The sequence below is a fragment of the Lutra lutra genome, chromosome 10, assembly GCF_902655055.1.
Source record: "Lutra lutra chromosome 10, mLutLut1.2, whole genome shotgun sequence".
Taxonomy (NCBI): Eukaryota; Metazoa; Chordata; class Mammalia; order Carnivora; family Mustelidae; genus Lutra; species Lutra lutra.
In genome coordinates this window covers 63,580,584-63,588,486 of record NC_062287.1, presented here as the reverse complement: position 1 = coordinate 63,588,486, position 7,903 = coordinate 63,580,584, and positions in this window count along the sequence as shown.

The following is a 7,903-nucleotide window of genomic DNA, read 5'->3' as shown; positions in this document are numbered from 1 at the left end:
GAAGCCATCACATGAAATACCCAAATGCAGGGTCCAGGACCATGCACCATCCCCCTGGCCATTTACAGATGTCTGTACCCTGATTCCAAAAGGCGGGCTTTCCTCTCAGATTTCTCCCATAGACATCCTGATACCTGCATACCTACCGTCAGGAGGTGAAGATACCCATTTCTGCTCTGAGAGATGGGCTTCGTCCCCAGGTAAATGGCACTTTGAATGATGTCACTGATGTGATGGGCCATCCCATCCCATCCGGGGAGACCCCACCCGGAGTGTGGTTTCACCTTTACAGGCCCAAATGAACAACCACAATGCAGTCTCATCCATTAGCCTCCACATCCCTTCTTCTCCATCCCAAACACACAATGACAGGGGACAAGAACACCCTCTCAACCCTACTTTGAGTCCTCAAGGCTTTCTATATGTGAACAAAGGGGTGGAGACAGAGATCTAAGAAGCCCACACAAATTGACAGATAATCTTCTTTGACTCTGCTAAGGCAGGAACAGGCCTTTATTTATCCCCAGGTATGTGGGCCCACAGGTGCTAACTATGGCTCTCACTGGGTTGGGAGATGCTTGCTTTGGACTATTGGGAAACCCGAGCAAGGGGCCAGGCAGGGCTGACAGCTGGTTGTAAATCAGTGTCAGTGTTCAACCATTAAGTTCCAAAACCAACCCACCAACCAACCAACCAACCACCATCCCATCACCACCACCAAAATGCTCTTAAAATTCATGGTAGAGATTTTAAAAGCAATTGCAGGAGTCAGACTGTATATGCGGTGAAAAGTTTGGTTAAGTATCAGGAACTTCTAGCTGTCCTAACTCTTGTTTCTGGGAACTGGCGGTCCATTAGTGCTAGAGGTTTCTCTTAGACAAGAACACTATGTGGAGTCTGTGGAAAATTCCAGTAGGAGGTCTTTTAGGCTTGAGAGCTAAGCCGTGCCTTCTACAGCATAGAATGACTCATGTCTGAAAAAGCAGCTCATGGTGTGCTGGGCCCAAGCAGTGATGTGAATATCTGATAATGGGATATCAAGACACTTTATGACTAGAAATGCCCATTGTAATCTGGGCCACCAGTCATAAACTGGATGATTTATGTGGACTAGTTCACCAGTATTAAGCGGGCAGTTCATTGTATGATGACAACAGTATATGTGGAATTGGGTCCAGGCAGGGCGAGAGAGCAACAAGTGAGCCACATGAAAAGGTGATTTAGACTCCGTGCCACATAGCCCTGTTGCCCCATTTGCTCCCTTAGCTCATATTCACACTTGTGGGGGTGTTCCCTACAACCACTGCCACAGGAGGAAAAAAATTTCAGCCTGGAGTATGTTTGGGTTGACTTCAATGGTACAAAACAAAAATGAATTGTAGCCATACCACATACCCACTGAGGACAAGTGCAAAAGGCGAGTGGTGAGAGAAATCCTCCTAGTGGGCAGTATACTTGTCCATTAACCTTGCATGTAGGGAGGCATGGCCTGAGGCAAGAATGTACATGGACCTCTGGGCAGTGGAGAATAACTCAACTGGTTGGTCAGAGGCCCAGATGAAGCAAGACTGGAATGGTAGAGAAGGAAGCCTGGGGAAAAGGTGCATGGGTGGACGGATAGGAGAGGTGTCAGATTATGCAGACCTTTGAGTGTCACATCAGTGCTCACCGGAAAGCTTCTGCTGCAGAGGAAGCGTCGATAACGAGGTACACAGAATGACCTGTCTACTGGTTTCTCTCTCAGCTAAGTGCACAGGCCCATGAATGGAGTAGGGGTGTGGCAGAGTTGGAGGCTCTGCATGGGTCCGCCAAACATGGGCTCTCCCTCAGGGATGCTGACTTACCTATTGCGGCTGCTCAACCTGCCCTCCTGGAGGCGCGGCCCTCAGTATGGCGTCATTCCTTGAGCCGACTGCCCCAGCGCGTGATGGCAAGCTGATCACATCAGACTCTTCCCACCCTGTAGAGGGCAGCAGTGAGTTTGTTCTTCCTGGAACTGAAATCTTTTTGGAATACGGGTTTATCTGCCATGCTTGTAGTGTTTCTCCACTGGCTTGCGGAGTATCTAATTGTCAACCTGGAATTCTGTGTATGAAGTCTCAGCTGAAAGGGTGTATTTTATGGTAAAGGATGTGTGACAACGGTTTTGTAAAACAAGGGGTCTTACCGTGTACTCCATTACTTGGAAGCAAAGGGTAGAAGGTGGGAATGGCCTTTTAAATTAAAGGCTTAGCTAAGGAGCCAGTTTGGAGTGACATCCTGTGGAACAGGTCACCGGCCTCCAGCGTGTAGTATATGCACTAAACTATCAGGCCACATAGAGTGCTGTCCCCAATAGTTAGAATACACAGGGCCAAGTAACCAAGGGCTGAAAATAGGATTGGCTCCTTTCATTATCACTCTGGTGAGCTTACTTTACAGAAACTGTTTCCCATTTCTGTGACTGGCTCTGTTGGATTAGAGATCCTGATTCTCCGGGGATGTCTTCTACTGGCTAACACGGGATTTTTCCACTTTGGGTTCCTCAAGGCAGTGGACCATCAGGTACAAAGAGTTTTATTATAGGAAGGGAGCAGTCATCCCTGACCATCCAGGGGAGCGAAGGATGCTGCTGCATAATGGGATCAGGGGAGATTCGTATGAAACGTGTGTGCTGGAGTGTCTCCTGATGCCTCCAGCCCTGGGGATGATGGTAACTAGGCAATCATGGCCAACAAAGCCTGGTAACAGCAAAGCAGACAAGGGCTCAGCCCTCCAGGAACAGCAGCCCAAACCAGCTTTGATGTTGGGGTTGTGGGGGGAGGAAATGACGAATATTACTTGTCGCTTAGAAGTAGGTGCAGCAGGGGAACTGCAGTTCATTCCACTAACAGTGGAAAGCTTTTTAAAAAAAAGAGCTTGCAGTTGACCAGTGCCTTAAAGAGTCAGAGAGAAAGTGGAGCAGGAGGAGGTCTTAGCAATGCAGAGTGCACCTTTGCAGACAATTTGGTGTCCTGTGCCATAGCACAGGGCCTCCTGACTTCCACACTCGGACAGTTTCGTGCACATTGCTCTCACGTCATGTCAAGTCCTCCTAACCAGCTAAGAAGGGACACTTTGCCCACCCGTGGATGAAGCCTACAAGTGAGAAGTTAACCTCCTGAGAAATTCTTTGGCCAATGGGAGAACTGGTTAAATGTCCCAGTTTTCAAGTCTTTCAGAATTCGGAGGGCTATTTTACACAGTTCATTAAAGGATTCTCAGTGGAATGGGAAAAACTAGTTTAAAACCTTGGATTGTATTGGTTTTCCACCCTTCCTCATCTTCATTCACTTCTGTTTCTTGGATCGTATTATGGGTTGATTGTATCCCCCCAAAAGATACATTGACATCCTAAGCCCTGGCACTTGTGAATATGACCTTAAATGGAAATGGGATCTCTCCAGATGTAGTAAAATTAAGATGAGGTCATTAGGGTGGGCCCTATCCAATATTACTGGTGTCCTTATAAGAAGGAAATGTGGACACAGACACCCAAAGAGGCCATATGATGACAGGCTGAGACAGAAGTGCTGCAGTTATAAGCCGACGAACATCCGGGGCTACCAGCATGTAGAAAAAGTAAGGAAGGATCCTCCTCTAGAGGCTTCAGAGGGGGCATGGCCCCACAAACACCTTGATTTCAGACTTCTGGCCTCTATAAATTGTAAGAGAATAAATTTCTACTGTTCTAAGACGTCAAGTTCGTGGTACTTTTTCTAATACAGATCACCTTCCACATGAACTGTCTTCTTTCTCCAAGTCCCTGTCACGTATTCTGCTCTCAGGGGACCCAAATTAAGTATGTTCCCCCTCCAGCTGAATTCTTAGGTCTAAATTTGGGGTTTCCATCCCCAGCTAACCTTTACCTCAATGAATCTCTTGCCCCCTTAATTGGCTGAGCTGTCTTACCTGGACCGTTTGGACACGATCCTGCCTTGCACCTTCTCCATCTTCTAACCTCTAGAGTTTGTTGCAAGTCCCTCACTCACCTACCAAACACTCTAGTACCATGCCAAAAGGTTATATTCTTTTATAGGGGTTCCGGGACTATACAGTAGCTCTGGCACCACCCGTTCCCTGGGTAGAAAGCCCCAGAAACCTCATTTTGGTCTTTAGGTCCTGGGTCAGGGTTTATCCTGAGAAATGGCAGCTCCAGGATTTTTGTATAAAAGGGCTTGTATCTTATAATCTGATCAGAAAGAGAGTGGGCCCTAGGAGTTTTACTTAAAACTGTGTTTCCAGGGGCCCCTGGGTGGCTCAGTGGGTTAAAGCCTCTGCTTTCGGCTCAGGTCATGATCCCAGGGTCCTGGGATCGAGCCCCGCATTGGGCTCTCTGCTCAGCAAGGAGCCTGCTTTCCTTCCTTTCTCTCTGCCTACCTGTGATCTCTGTCAAATAAATTAAAAAAAAAAAAAAACAAAACTGTGTTTCCAAACCATGTTTTGGAAACTAGTGTGTGTTTAGAGTGATTTTGGGGTGGGAACAAAGTAAGATAAGATACTTTGGTGCCATCACTCTGTGGGTCAAAGATGACCAAAGGAAGTTCTGGAGGTGAAGCATCGCGAGAAGCTGTGGTCACTCATTTTGCACCAACCTAACCCCTCCAAAGCAGAAGGTGCTTTTTCTGTACTAGGCCCCTGGAAAACCCAGGAGCAAGGAATGTGAACTGGCAACCCATGGCCTTTAAGTGGTACAAGGCCGCCCTCTAGTGGCCATGATTCAGAAGGCCTCAGGCATAGAGCTGTGTGCTCCTTATTACGACAGACAGGAAGGAGGACAGAGTGAGACTATTAAAAAAGTGATCACCATCAACATGGGACAGAAACATAAGGGGCGCCTGGGTGGCTCAGTGGGTTAGGCCGCTGCCTTCGGCCCGGGTCGTGATCTCAGGGTTCTGGGATCGAGTCCCGCATCCAGCTCTCTGCTCGGCGGGGAGCCTGCTTCCCTCTCTCTCTCTCTGCCTGCCTCTGTCTACTGTGATCTCTCTCTGTCAAATAAATAGATAAAATCTTAAAAAAAAAAAAAAGAAAGAAAAGAAAAGAAACATAGCATGGGGCTGGCAATCCCAATGAGGCAGAAGATAAACCAGGACAGATCAGACAGATCATCCTAATCACAGCCTAGATCATCACCAAATGCAATTATTTTCTCTTTTGGGAGACACGCCAGGATAGAGGGAGACAATTAGAATTTTGTTAGCCCTATAAATACTTGCATAACCAAGCATGAATGGATTCCTAAACATTGCATTGAGAAGCAATGCTGTTCCAGTGATTTGTCCTTATTTGAACACTTCTGGAAATGCTGACCATGGCTTTCATGTGGGAGAAATACTAATTTCATCAGCTCTGCTAGAACCTGATACCATAGTAATAAGCTGTGCCAAGTAAACTTCCAGTAAGAATGGATCCCTTGATTCTTCAAGGAGGACTAAGTGAGGCTTGTTGGGGTCAGCTCTAGCTGTTAGCTATTCTGTGGGTGTCGGAAGGTAAAATGGTCTCTCCATCCAGGATGAGCCAGGCAGAACCAAGCAAGATGCCAATTCCCCAATGAAGCCCTCATCTCATATACTCAGCCTCAGAAGAGCAGGAAGACCCAAGTTCACCTGTTCAACTACTCCTGGCCAGAGCAAGAATCCAGTAAGAGCCCACACCTGCTTCCCTCAAGGGTCCACAGATCACTGGGCCATATCCTTGCTAGAGATGTCTCTATACCAGCCTCCCAGGACTTCTCTGGCCCACCAGGGACAGAGCCCCAAAGCAATCCTCTCTCTCAGGACTCCAGCAGAGCCCAGAGGCTTTCTTGCACCCAACCAGCTCATAGGCTCGGGAGAGCAGATAGGTTGGGGTTGATAAAAGGTAAACACATTCAGGTTTCCACATCCCTAGACTCTTCTGCTCTCCAAAGCTACTCTGAGTTTTCTCAGGGACTCTGGTTTAGGCTGATGGAGGAGGAGAGGTTGGTGGCATTTATGGAGCCACAGAGGGTGGAGGAATCATATTTTCGCTGGTCCCCTCTCAGCTTCCCACTCCCTTCCTCTACAGTAGAAAGAGGGCAAGAAGAAGCTGGAGATGTACTTTCATAATGGTCTCCTTCGCATGCACTGTGTGGGCCTCCCAGGTGACAATGTGCTACACAGAGTAGAGGACGAAAATCATTCTAAAGAAACAGAAACTTAAGACATTTGTATCTGTACATAGCTGTTCACAGTGGACTGATGTATTTACACAAAGCTAAAAACAGCCTACACATTCAACACAAAAACTTGCTTAAATAGAGTTTTTCTATATAATAGAAATTTATGAAACTATTTAAAATAAGATTTTTAAAGATTTGATGATGGATGATTATTTTATGTCAAAAAATTAATTTGTAAAATTCTGTTATAATTGCAAAATACAAAGTTGACTCCAAGTTCAGAACTTACACGCTACCCCAGACGACTTTCTGGAGGATCTATAGGCAGGTGTCCAGTCTCCCCCCACCCCCGCCCTGCCCGCCGAAGGTAGGAGCTGGGAGACAGAGATACTATTTTGTGGCTGTTATTGCCACATTATTTTACCTCTAGGCTGTTGTATCTTTGGAAGCACAACTCTCCATATATATATAGGCCATTGTAAAATTAAGAGTAATATTTTGATGTTCATCCCTCATCCTTCAAAGCTCTTCCTCCTTTTTTGTGCCAAGGCACTTACTTACATCTCTTCCGTTCTTGAACCTCAGGCAGGTTTAAAGGTGTTCTGTACTGTGTCTTCCCAAGACTTTTTTCTACCTCTTTTATAGCAATTATTGCATTTTCTCATGATTGTTTACTTTTGTGCATCTCCTCTGTAAGACTGAAACCCACAGAAGGCAGAAAGCATAGTTTATTTACCCCTAGATCCCCAGTGCCCAACCCTATGGCTGCTGCAGAGCAGGCATCATTAAATATTTGTAGAATAAATGAGTAAAACAAATAACCTAATGTCTGCTGTGCTCCCTCCCTCCAGGCCCTCTCCAAAGGATCCTGATGACTCCTGATGAATTATCATGTCCAGAGTGCCTTGTGGTAATTATCCTGCAAGCCACCTGGTATTCCTTCATTCACAACACAAACATTTATTGAGAAGGTTATCATGTCTAGGTTGGCTCTAGGATCTAGGAATGTAACAATCAACAGGATAGACATTCTTGACCCTCATTGATCTTGTGCTCCTATAGAGAGTGTTAAAAACAGAACAGGTCCAAAATAGCCACTTACGCCAAGCCTACTTAGCATGTGCTACTCACCAAACTGAGGCTCCATTACAGTTTCAGCCTCTCCCAGAAACAGACCTGGTCAGCACTTGTGAGATAATCTGCCTCACACACCCCTGCCATCCCAAAAAGGAAGGTGACCTTGCCATAACCAATCCATCAGTCCGCTAGCACCTTCCTTGTTCTCACTTCCTTCTGCCTATAAAATCCTTCATTTTGTACAGCTCCTCAGAGCTCCCTTCTAGCTGCCAGAAGGGATGCTACCTGGTTTCTGAATCATTGAATAAAGCCAATAAGATCTTTAAAATTTACTCAGTTGAATTTTTTTTTCCTCTCCCACGCCTGAATTTTGTTTTCTAATTAAACAGACAAGTCCAAATGGTGAGATAAATACTAAGATAGGAGCCTGTCATGCAATCATGGTGTAGGAGCACCTTCCACGAGGAGGCAACACCTAGACTAAAGCCTACAGAAGAACAGTAGTAAGCCAGATAAGGGGGCATATATTCTAGGTGGAGCGCAGAGCAAGTGCAAAGGAAGCCCAGTTTCCCAGGTATGGAGGCAGAGTCAGGCAAGATCACGATGAGACTTAAAGGCTGTTGTTAAGAAATGTGGACTTTATCCTGGGCTGTGACGAGAATGGATTCA